The sequence below is a fragment of the Schistocerca cancellata genome, chromosome 5 (genome assembly GCF_023864275.1).
Source record: "Schistocerca cancellata isolate TAMUIC-IGC-003103 chromosome 5, iqSchCanc2.1, whole genome shotgun sequence".
Lineage (NCBI taxonomy): Eukaryota > Metazoa > Arthropoda > Insecta > Orthoptera > Acrididae > Schistocerca > Schistocerca cancellata.
The window spans coordinates 311,906,884-311,920,552 of record NC_064630.1 but is presented as its reverse complement, the minus strand read 5'-3'; positions in this window follow the sequence as shown (position 1 = coordinate 311,920,552).

The window sequence follows — 13,669 nt, the reverse complement described above, 5'->3', positions numbered from 1 at the left end:
CAGAGCAATTAACAAAGAAAGTCTTCAGTCCTTTTCCTTCGATTATGACTTCCCTAAATCAGTGAAGTTATCTTTGAGAAGCGGACACGGACACGCAGTGAGGCGCCCGCCAGGCTTGTCGGACTGTAAAGGGCAGCAGAAGCACACCGTAGAGCTACCACAGCACAGATACGAGGGCTTGTGAGTCCACATGGGTCAACACAAAATTTTCGAACCAGTTACGTACGAACAATGGGACTGCGGGCACTCACACCTCTAGCTCGTCTCCCACTCAGGCCGCAGCACCGACGTGCACTGTTCGACTGGAGCTGAGTGAGGATCTCTTGGAAGATAGATGGCGCACCGTGGTCTTCAGCATGAAAGCAGATCCTGCCTGCACGCAGGTGATGGTCGTTTGCGCTGTCTCGTAGAGTGCATTCGTCCAAAACACACGGCTCCACACCAGACTTTACGGCGGTGCGATCAGCTACAGCTTTCGTTTGGTGTTTCTTGAGGGTACGTGCAGAATGTCGTTGGACGCGTTCTTTTTCCGTTCTTGCCTCAGGAATATGATGTGTTGTGCAAACGGGATAATACTCACACAGTGCCCGTGAGACTGAATGTGCTCTGTAAGACGTTTAGCAACTTGCCTTGCGAGCATACTCTCCAGACTTGTCCACGATCTAGCACGTGTGCAGTTTGATGGGACAAGACGTGACTAATGTGGTTCGACAACGAATAACCCTTGCATAACTACGGGAACAGGCCTGGAAGGCTTATCATAAGGTAGAGAGCCTGTATAGGGAGAGAGTGGCCAACCGGACGATACGGCGGCCATTTTTCTGCCAAATTGCGGGCGGGACTTTTGAATGGCCAGTAGTGGAGTAGTGGAGTACACACTCACCGAATCAAAAGCACAAGACAATATGGCGAAATCATTCGTTAAGTGCCTTTCTTTACAGCTATAATATACTCATAGTAGCCTACTACGTACAGCACAGGAAAATTTGATACAATGGCTGTAAAAATTATTCGTTACTTACATTTATCTCCTTTAAAGTTTGTTTACTAGAGATATTGCAAAGAAAGAAACGTAAATACAAAAAAAATATAGTGTATAGCATTTGTTTTGTATCGGAAGTGCATAACGCTAAAGATTTGACGTACCTGTATTATGTCAGATGACTGAAAGTCGTAAGCAGTTGTTTACTTGTGACATGCAAAAAGTGTAAGACGTATTAGCACTTCTTGTCACGTCTTCAAACTTTTTGCATGTCACAAGTAAATAACTGCTTACGACTTTCTTTCATATACTGAATACCTCTCGTAGATAACAAACGAAAAAGATTACAAAAATCAGGTAATGTTAAATGTAGGCTACTGCAATAACAACCAAATATAACAAGAAAACTACTGTATCCCTTCTGCCCCACAGTAAGTAGGCCTATTAAAAACTGTCTTCAAGAGTACCTACAATTATTTACTACGAATAATGTTTCAGCAACTACGACAACTGCGGAAAACGTGCTTACAACTTACCTGCGTCACCAATTAGGCAGTAATACTGAAATGAAGTTTGATGCTTTAAAGTCGAATGAGCATGGCACAACAATTACAGGAACTTTCCGTTCCCAGCAAGGACTGTCAGATATTGGCTTCAGGAAATCTTGTGATGCCACCAGTATGCACGAACTGTTAACGAAATAAGAGCTTAAAAATGCAGTAAATTGTAATAGGCCTACCTGTTTTGCATGACTAAAAATATTTTAAAGAACTGCCCACTCCTTTCGTTTTTCTTCATTGCGTGGAAATGCTAACGTGCGAAATCCACCTTCGTCTTTATTGGAACCACTAAATGCAGCACAACCTGGCATCGTTTATGAACGTCTGCAGAACGAATTACAGATGTCAAGAACAATACTGTACAATTACTAACGTGTTTACTTTAAACATGTAGGCCTACCGACCTCATCACAAAACGCTTCATTATTTCAACTCTTATTTAAGATCGCAAACGCTAATTACGTACTAAAATAATATACAACTAAATCGAACATGCATGCACAACGCATAACAAGTCTCTCAATAATTCAAATACCTTTTAATCGTTTTCAAAATCCTCTGAACTTCAATTCAACTCAAAAACACGGCGAACATGGGAAGCGCAACAGACGTTTGGCAGAAAAATTGCGCCAAAGCTAATTAACCAATCACGGGCAACTTCACCTATGGCCACTCTCTCTATAGAGGCTCTCTAGCATAAGGTACTCCAGGACGCCATCTGTAAGATTGTAAGTAGGCTGTTTAGGTTCTTATATTGGTAACGCCGCCTCCACGTAGCGCTCTCTGTATGAAAATCACTGGTTGTGCTGTGTGCAGTCTGTGGTTAGTTTGCATTGTTGTCTGCCATTGTAGTGTTGGGCAGCTGGATGTGAACAGCGCGTAGCGTTGCGCAGTTGGAGGTGAGCCGCCAGCAGTGGTGGATGTGGGGAGAGAAATGGCGGAGATTTGAAATTTGTAAGACTGGATGGCATACATATTATGATTATTAAGGTAAATACATTGTTTATTCTCTATTAAAATCTTTCATTTGCTAACTATGCCTATCAGTAGTTAGTGACTTCCGTAGTTGGAATCTTTTATTTAGCTGGCAGTAGTGGCGCTCGCTGTATTGCAGTAGTTTGAGTAACGAAGATTTTTGTGAGGTAAGTGATTTGTGAAAGGTATAGGTTAATGTTAGTCAGGGCCATTCTTTTGTAGGGATTTTTGAAAGTCAGATTGCGTTGCGCTAAGAATATTGTGTGTCAGTTTAAGCTCAGTCCTGTATAATTTTTCAAAGCGGACGTTTCAAGATTCACTAGTTTCCAGAGTCAGCGGCTGCAGTGCCCGCCACAGAGGCGACACAACGTACTAATGTGGGTCTTTCAGCATGGGTAGATATCTAATACCACAGAACCATTTCTGCTATTGATCTGTAAACGTAATCATTTCATATATTCCATATGCACAGTTACAATAAATCTTGACTTAATCGGAAACCTCTAAATGGTTCTGCCAATTTTTTCCGGCAGTGCGGTTTTCAAAGAAAACACTTCCCTAAATCAATGAAGTTATCGTTGAGAAGCGGATATGGCCACTGGGTTTAGTAATAACAATGCCAGTAGATTCAATGTGTATACACAAATTTCAATCCATCAACTACTTTCACTCTTCCACCTTCAACTATGGGTTGAAATACCTAATATCTTGTGTTTGGCGTTCTGTATAACATTTGAAGGTTTACAGAAATGACTTAGCCTGAAAGCATCTACCTTTTCTTTGAAAGGTTTATGGAAATTCGTCTTATAATTTTCTGGCTAGAGAATGTAGACAGAGCACAAATTCGACAAACTCGGAAAGAGGAATGGTGGACGAAAACACCGGTTTTTTCGGACGAACCATCCAGGAAATTTCTCTATAGTAAGTGATATGTACTGGCAGCCTTCGAATGCGAGTTCTGTGTCTCAATAACTATATCGGTGAGCTTTTTCAATTACACTTAAAAGCAATATTTACGCGATGTACCTAATACACTGCTGCTAGTATGTGTCCAACAGTGGGTGATATTAATGTATTAGGGTGGTGAATAAGTTCGTAGAGTTTTTCCTAAAAGTTAATAAATACAACAGGCACACATAACAGAGACTTCAGTCATCAGTAATATACTCTTCTTCACTATTTACTGCAGTCCGTGAACGCTGCGGTAACTTTTCGATTCAGCGACTGTACAAATGAAGTGATATTTCTTTCAGTTCCCAGTCATAATCCTCACATATATATGGAAATGGGGGGCAGCACCAGTATTATGATTGAAAACTTGGTCATGGAGACTGAAAGGCTGAGAAAGGATGCTCTGCATACTAATCGCACCACACGAACTTGCAGGGATGTATTATTTATGGAAGGTCTGTGTGTGTGTGTGTGTGTGTGAGAGAGAGAGAGAGAGACAGAGAGAGAGAGAGTAACTTGACGCTAAGTCTACCAAGTTACAAACTACACACACTATCAATAATAAACAACACAGATCCGCCGCAACCACAAAACCGGTCTCCAGGGCCCTCTATTGCTCTCTGTCTTAGAGGCAGCATGTGAAAAGTTGATGGATTACCTTAGAGCGCACGCCAACAGGAACAGATTTTCTGTTTCGACTGCTTTGAAGACAATATATATCTCAGCTGAACATAGAAAAACAACTGAGCGTCTATTTCTAATATTACACCCTCCTTCTAAACACTGTCCTGCAAGTCAAGCCCAAGGGACTCACTATTTTTCACTAAAATTGTGTTCAATTTAGTACTAAAAAGTTAATTACTAAAGGCATTGGGAAGCACTGATAAAGCCGTATTCATAAATGCAGTGTATCAGTGTAGAACTTAATTTTAATTCTTTGCTACGTTACAACGCATTTTTCTTTGCTTCCATTAATTAATAAGTTTTTGAAGTCGTATTGTTTTCTTTTCAATAAGCCAGAAACCTCCACATTTAGTGTTATCACGCCCAGTACCGTGTGTGTGGGTGTGTGTGTGTGTGGGGGGGGGGGGTCGTGCACCACAGGTTGTTATCACTGATGTAGATGGTCAGTCATTGTCCTAGTTTCTTAGATGTAAAACAAAATGTTATTCATACGCTAATTGGTCTTATACGTAATTTTTATTCTGAGGTGTATCACCGTGCTATGGTATACCGACATTTTTCTTGAATTTAACAACATTTGTAGTCTGTGTATGTAGCTGTCTGAATCTTCGTAGAGACTTTATCTTCATCATTATCCAATGCTCTTGGCTATTGCCTATTTGAGAACTTAAGCGTCTGATAAACTTAATGTATGTTCTACGTAAAAGTGATCTACTTTTGTAGTTGTTGAGGAGTTAGCACTGAGACAGTTTCGTAACATCGCTTCTCTTAGATGGGAAAGCGCGAAAATCAGTTTAATACTCTTACTTTTTGATCTTAATGCTAGAAACGGAGAGTGCGAGGGGTGGCGGACGAGATCGGATAATTCTTGTCAGCCTCTGCGGACGTTGAAAGATGAGAAATCCAGACTTTGTACTTAGACCAAGCTGTTGGCAGCTAGTAAATTATTTGCTCTGCAACACTGGTAATACATTTGGATACAAGAAAATCGCTAGAGGGGAAACTGCATGTCAATCATAAAATAATAAAACCATTTGATTAGTGGTTTGAATAAAATTGCTTTATTACAACTGAGGACATTTATATTGGAAAAACTTTGTCCAGTACTACTGGCAATTTACATGGAATAGGGTATTTAAAGATTAAATAGAATACTGAACATATGTATTACAGCATACATCATTACTGAATACATGTTTGATTTAGCATCATATACACATCAACTGACAAATCGGAACAATTACCAGACAAAGCCAACGACTAGCCAGGAGGGGAAGAAAATTATTATTGCCTCTACTACTAATATTTCGGATCACCAAGGGCTGGTGTCCAGTACTGTCCTTAGTCCTCATGAAGCGAAATCATCTTTGACTAGCCGATGTTCAGAGAGAAAAACTTCTGTAGAACGTGAGTGATGTACACAGAATGGTTTTGATTCGGGAGAAAATTAGAGAAAATTCGGATTCTTCCTTTTGTAACTTTAGTCCTGGAGGATACAATGGCATAATTCTTGTGTATTAGGAGTTTAAATGCTGCCATTGTATTTTGCCTGCTGTTATAGGATAGTTTTTCAAAAACTGCTCCATAACCTTACCGACAATCTATTATTCAGATGGAGATATCGAATCCATTTAAATTATCAGTGATGCCTGAATGTATACACACAACTGAATTTCATACCAATGATTTAAGACGATTTCAGACGTAAGTAGTAATCTTTTGCTTAACTGTGCACAGTGGTGCGTCCTCTAGTTTTATTCTGTAAACTTGAGACAGACAGCTATGAGAGCAGATATGGGCTTCAAGACAGAGTGAGGCAGGTAGACAACAAAAATGATTTTCATGAAATCCGGGAGTCAGCTAGGTATGGGCCACATGGACTGAAATCAGAACACTGTTGTTTCGGCATATGCAATAACATCGGGTGTTGACAAATGGGCAGCACGACAGGTGGTAAATGCTCTTAGAAAAGATAAAAGACGGTTCAAATGGCTCTGAGGTCATCAGTCCCCTAGAACTTACAACTACTGAAACATAACTAACCTAAGGACATTACACACATCCATGCCTGAGGCAGGATTCGAATCTGCGACCTTAGCAGTTGCGCGGTTCCGGACTGAAGCGCCTTGAACCGCTCGGCCACCACAGCCGGTGCTATGGCAGGAGAAAAGCACAACATACTCAGTGTGGGAGACAGCTGTTTAGGGCCAAAGAAGGTCGCAGGCTTCCATACTTACGTTATGTAAGGAAACCCATGACTCGCTCATTCTAATTCTTTTAGTAGTAGGGATGAGACTTAGAAGTGCCGAATTGCAAACATTTCCACTTGGTAAAATATTAGGATGTATACATAGTGGAACTGAATTTGTTTCTACTGCTCCACTCTACGAGAGATACAGCAGTACTGGTTAAACACTACAGTTTCATTAGAAGAAGGGAAATAGTTGCGTTTCTTGTAAACTTTTCAGAGGTCAGAACTTGGAATGTATACTGCGACTGGCTATTGAGATTCTGGCGCTGGTGGAAATAGCCAGATTTTGTGGAGGGAGGAGAGAAATACATTTTACCTTGGGATGGCATACAGAGGATACTTCATCACATGGAGTCAGGGAGAGAACGGAGATATTTTCGCTTTAGAGCTGATAGCAGGTACTGGAGTTAGACTTTGAATTCTCACCTACTACTACTGCCATCCTCTGCACGTGAGCATAGTAGTTATCATGATCCGCCTTTTTACACTCTGTGATGAAGTGACCGTGAGGTTACTTGTATCAAATCAAAATTTCTTTCTTCTGAATTAGTTCATAGCAAGCTAGCTACACTCTGTGTGCACTTAGACGAGAGAACAGGTCCTTGTTGTATTTTTCTGTGGCTTTATTTTAGACTACCAATTTATAACGCCCATATAACAGTCCCCTGGATTACTCCCAAAACTATCTTTACATTTGTCGATGTTGTTCCATTACGAGTGACATATTGAGTTTTACCTACAAGGAGGTCCTGCATTCAGTCACAAATCTTGTCCGACAATCGGTGAGCTATCAGCTTCACTAAACGACAGTGCAGTACATAACTGAAAGCAATCCTGAAGTCAAGGAACACAGCATCCAGATGAGCACCTTTGTCAACAGCAATCTGAATCTCATGGATGGACCGAGGGAGCTTCGTTCTGCAAGAGCCCTATTGGCAGAATCCATATAGATTTTTACGAAGAAACATTCGTTCTCCACAAATGTCATGAAGCATGAGTATAATTCTACAACATGTTGAAGTCAGTGATACAGGCTCATAACTATCGTCTGACGGCCATTCTTCAAAATGTACATGAACTGCGGTTTTCTTTGTTTTTACACTCCTGGAAATTGAAATAAGAACACCGTGAATTCATTGTCCCAGGAAGGGGAAACTTTATTGACACATTCCTGGGGTCAGATACATCACATGATCACACTGACAGAACCACAGGCACATAGACACAGGCAACAGAGCATGCACAATGTCGGCACTAGTACAGTGTATATCCACCTTTCGCAGCAATGCAGGCTGCTATTCTCCCATGGAGACGATCGTAGAGATGCTGGATGTAGTCCTGTGGAACGGCTTGCCATGCCATTTCCACCTGGCGCCTCAGTTGGACCAGCGTTCGTGCTGGACGTGCAGACAGCGTGAGACGACGCTTCATCCAGTCCCAAACATGCTCAATGGGGGACAGATCCGGAGATCTTGCTGGCCAGGGTAGTTGACTTACACTTTCTAGAGCACGTTGGGTGGCACGGGATACATGCGGACGTGCATTGTCCTGTTGGAACAGCAAGTTCCCTTGCCGGTCTAGGAATGGTAGAACGATGGGTTCGATGACGGTTTTGGATGTACCGTGCACTATTCAGTGTCCCCTCGACGATCACCAGTGGTGTACGGCCAGTGTAGGAGATCGCTCCCCACACCATGATGCCGGGTGTTGGCCCTGTGTGCCTCGGTCGTATGCAGTCCTGATTGTGGCGCTCACCTGCACGGCGCCAAACACGCATACGACCATCATTGGAACCAAGGCAGAAGCGACTCTCATCGCTGAAGACGCCACGTCTCCATTCGTCCCTCCATTCACGCCTGTCGCGACACCACTGGAGGCGGGCTGCACGATGTTGGGGCGTGAGCGGAAGACGGCCTAACGGCGTGCGGGACCGTAGCCCAGCTTCATGGAGACGGTTGCGAATGGTCCTCGCCGATACCCCAGGAGCAACAGTGACCCTAATTTGCTGGGAAGTGGCGGTGCGGTCCCCTACGGCACTGCGTAGGATCCTACGGTCTTGGCGTGCATCCGTGCATCGCTGCGGTCCGGTCCCAGGTCGACGGGCACGTGCACCTTCCGCCGACCACTGGCGACAACATCGATGTACTGTGGAGACCTCACGCCCCACGTGTTGAGCAATTCGGCGGTACGTCCACCCGGCCTCCCGCATGCCCACTATACGCCCTCGCTCAAAGTCCGTCAACTGCACATACGGTTCACGTCCACGCTGTCGCGGCATGCTACCAGTGTTAAAGACTGCGATGGAGCTCCGTATGCCACGGCAAACTGGCTGACACTGACGGCGGCGGTGCACAAATGCTGCGCAGCTAGCGCCATTCGACGGCCAACACCGCGGTTCCTGGTGTGTCCGCTGTGCCGTGCGTGTGATCATTGCTTGTACAGCCCTCTCGCAGTGTCCGGAGCAAGTATGGTGGGTCTGACACACCGGTGTCAATGTGTTCTTTTTTCCATTTCCAGGAGTGTATTTATTTTTTGTTCAGTCAGTAGATACCGTTGGCTGTTCCAGTGACCAACAACAAACTACTTCTACAAGAGCAGCAAGTTCTTTCACATTTGTCTAACTTATCAAGTATCACATCAGATCCAGTTGCTTTTCCAATGTTGCGAATTCCTGTTTACTCTTTTATTCCATCTTCACTTAGTATTTGCCATTTCGATGTTCATGCAGTTGTTAAAAAGATAAATCAGTTGAAAGGTCTCTGTTGGATTCCTTTCATGTTTAATTTCTTAAATCTGTTGCCATTTATGGAATAAATTCCTCTTCTAAATGTACTGTGGCGTTTCTGACTATCTGGGAGGAGACTGAGCAGTGGAACGTGTTACTTTTACACATAAACAAGAACGATCTGTCACACTACTACACTTTAAAGCACAGTTTATATGTAATTCTTATATGTAATTCATGTCACACAGTCTCATACGGAACCTACATCCGCTTTCTTTTATATACTGTATATGATAAGATACTGTCATCCCCCTTCCCTTTTGTGTGAGAGGATGAATGAGCATATGCATTTCTAGTTGCATGCTTGAGGGTAGCAGACAAGGCTGTCTGCTAGAGAACAGTAGGACCAACGTCGGAACAGGTAGCTACGCTTCCTAAAAGCAAAGAGGTTTCTATCCTTAGTATGGTCCTGTCCGTCCGTTGTCATGTTGGTATAGGAAGCTGCCCCTCTGGCCACTTCCGTTGGTCTTTGTGAGCCACCCCTCAGGAAGCACGCTCGGGAGTAGGGCAGTGGCAGTGTGGCCGTGGCGAGCGTCTGAAGTGGTAAGATCTCCGGCTAAGCGCGTGTCTGTTAAGTCCGTAGGACAATGGATTTCTTAAGTTCAGCCTAACTGAAAATTTAATCACTTTTATTTCGGGTTTAGGTCTAAAATATCCGATGTTATCTTAAATTGCAGCGCAGTGTAATTATCGTGTGAAGTTCAGATTATTTTTCGGTAGTTGCTTTGTTACTACTTTGTGAGTAAAGTGGAACCACGTGTTGATCAGTAACTCTAACTAAGTTCATCAATCTTAAATCCGAATGTGCGTGAGATTATAACGTCTCGTCTTGAGAATATTTTTTTAATATAGCAACTTTATGCTTTTCTTTATGTTCAACCCACGTGGGGTGTACTTTGCGAGACCAGTACCACGTGCTTATATAACTGTTTGACCCATCAGGTTAATAGTAAGACGTTAGTAACCAGTTCAAGGTTTTTCTTTTGTCAATTGCTTTTCGATCTAATGTATTTTAATTATCAAAATTATTGTGGAGTTGTACGCTTTGTGGAAACCAAGTTGACCACGTGGAGCATGTGGTGTAATCATCAAAGTAGCCCTCAGCTATTCTTTTTGCGAAGACTTCACAAAGAGTTAATATGAATTTAGTATACCAGTGTGTGGTAATTACATGACGGACAGGATTGTGGTATGAACGTAATTTCTTTGGGTAAAAACTGAATCTTTTGGTTGTGGTTAATTTCTTCTTGCTTATGTTTCAATGTTCTTCGTGTGTATTTTATGAATGGAGTGTTGTATGCAGTTTTCCAAATCTTGGCTCCATATTTTATGTGTTCCGTAAGATTACAATCTCACATTCTTTTCAATCGTAAATAAGGCACCAGCTCAGTTATAACTCACGTATAATATGCTGAAATTTCAATGAACAATCTTAAAATAAATTTCCAAATATAAACTGATTTCTTTCTTTTTATTTAAATTCTCCTTTTTATATATATATTTTACCGGTTTTGTATGACTATTAAAAGATTAGCATTCATGTTAGTCTGCTTGGTAAACCTAGACTAAATATCTGATGAAACAGTTGCCCAGTAATCCACGGTTAACGTCCCCAGACAAATCACGGCTTTTAACCCACTTTCATTGTCTATTAGCACCGATTTCAGCATAGCAAATTAAAGTTGTAATATTGCACAGTTTACAGTCTTCTGCGGTGAGACAGTATCCGGAGGCTGAATGTAATACACCGGCCTGCTCTCTGTAATCTTCCGTATCAGAGCTATTATGGTTACTGAGCAGTTCAATAGATCATTCTGCGGTTACCCACTTTTATCTAAGGCCAAAACTTCTTAGGATTTTTATGACATATGTTGGCAAAATTTTACGGTGAAATTTACTGAATGCCTCTCACACGCTCTCCTTACACATTTTTGGCTTCATGAAACTTCTCTTTAACTATCAGTGTTCGATTATGCCAAAATCGGAGTTGAAGCTCTCTTTGCTATCTAACACAACTATACGACCACAGAGGGTCTTTTCCATCCCTCAAAACCTCAATAAATACTTGTACCCATTTGTGCTCCACATCTTCGTCCCCGAAGCCGTATATTTCATTTGACAACTAACAGTTTCTGCAGTTTATCTCCTGTCTGTCTGGCTAACCAAAATTATTTTGCGACCTATTTCTAAAATTCCTTGTAGTACTCGTATACATTAATACTTTCACTGTCATATGATTACTTATCCTATCCCCGATGTTGATAGTTCCTGGATAGTGGAAATCAATCCTAATGGAAAAATATAACTGATTCACAATACTTCACAAATGTTGTTCACCACTATAATCAAATTTATCGCCCAGCTCACAAGTATTGGGTACTACGGTTCATGAGAGCCAAGGACGAAGTGCCGCTCTGCAGACAGGAACCCACAGCAAGGCCGATATCTCCTTCCACTCTACTTTACCTGTTAAAGTCACTTTGCAGTAGTTGTGCATTTGAAACTGTAATTGACATGTTGAGATGACAGAGGGAAGACTGACTCTCTTTGCCAACATGTCTTGAATTTCGAAAGCAGTCTTAATATTAATTAGAACGTACAGAATATGAATGGAGGATTGTATTTTCTGGATGGCTGTAGTATATTATAGGCTCGCAAGATTGGCTAGACCTTTGACGCTCACTGCAAGCCATCAACAGTTTCTCCCAGTGCCGCTCTGTCAACGAACTCGGATTGGTCGCGTTGCAACTGCCCTTTGACAAAGGGCTATTTTACCTCTTGAGAGTCTTGAGACCCACTCCTGCATCCGACCTCACGTTATTTTTTAGCGCAACAACAGCACCTGACATTAAATTTCCTGTCTCCATAGCTACCTTTTCAGTTCCATTACACGGAGTCCCATAAGGAGGTAAACCTCCCAAGCTTGTCTCGATGCCATCAGAAATGCCGAGTCATAAGAGATGGTACCCGTGTTTCTTTCTATTGGGGCAGCACAGTGTGTCTGCTTTCCAAAGTTGGTATACAACAAAAAGATGCACCAGGCGACAGCGAAAACGTATTTCTTAAGGGGCTTGACGCCGCTTGTTTGACGGACAAATTCATGATATCCTAGTTTCTAGCATTCCTTGGTGTATCCAAGATGGGCAAAGAGTTGGATATCAACTGTCCGTCATCTCAGGTGACTCATTATAGAGGGTGTCCCAAAAATGTTGCAACGAGGTTCGAGGGGTTGTAGAGGTTGTCTCGAAGAACAAATAGAGGACAGGAATCCGTGTCCGGAAACGTCCTCCAACAAAACTTCAGATTGTCGAAGTCATTGTCGCTGGCGCCTTCCATTAGGCCACATGACTTTGTAGTTTGATGGGCCGTACAGGGGCCCTCTTCGCAATGTTGTTTGTTATTCAGTGATTGCGACTGATAGCCAAGATCGCTGGTGGTGAAGATGGAGCTAACTGCTGCGTAGACAGCGCCTGTCTCCTATGAATGCAATGATCTGTTGCCTCAGTGGATGACGGTTTCGGACACGAGTTTCCATGTGCAGTTTATTCATTTCCTGTACACCGGAAAACATTGGAGCTTTTAAAGGATTCTAGGTGAAAAATTAAACTGCGGATGTAAATTCGTGTCTAAAACCATCATCTACTACGGCAGTAGAGCATTTTTACGCAGCAGCTAGCCCCATCTTATCTACTGGTGATCGTGGCAAGCAGTCACGACCACTGAGTAACAAACAACACTCCGAGGTACTCCACCTACGGTCCATCAGCTTACAAAGTTACTTATGTTGCCGAAGGGATAGTCTAGTGGCAGGAGCTGGCGGTTATAGTTTCGATGCTCTGTAACGTCATTGGTTGACGTTTCTGGACACGGGTTCCTATCCTCGAGTCGTTCCTCAAGGTACCCTTTGCAACCCCTTGCGATCGGTCACAAAGTTTCTGGGATGCACTGTATAACTTATGATAACTTTCCAAAAACCATAGCCGGTCAGGGTGGCCGAGCGGTTCTAGGCGCTACAGTCTGGAACCGCGCGACCGCTACGGTCGCAGGTTCGAATCCTGCCTCGGGCATGGATGTGTGTGGTGTCCTTAGGTTAGTTAGGTTTAAGTAGTTCTAAGTTCTAGGGGACTGATGACCTCAGAATTTAAGTCCCATAGTGCTCAGAGCCATTTGAACCATTTGAACCAAAAATCATAGGACAATTCAGGAAATGATAATGGCATTACTAGTCATACTCTAGTTCTTTGAACTGACCATATCATTAAATTGCCAATTTTTATGAGTTCTTAACTAAACAAATACTGTACCGGTAATAAAAAATTTGAATTTCGTTGTTCTGTTCAGAATTCATTTCAAATCACTCCTTGCAACAGTTGTTTGCCCTTCATACTTACTTCACCATAATGTTGAAGGAAAAGTTGTTGTGGGTGGTGTATTTTCTATTAATTCTGTAGTGGGGCAACTGACTTGTTAGTTTCTGACGA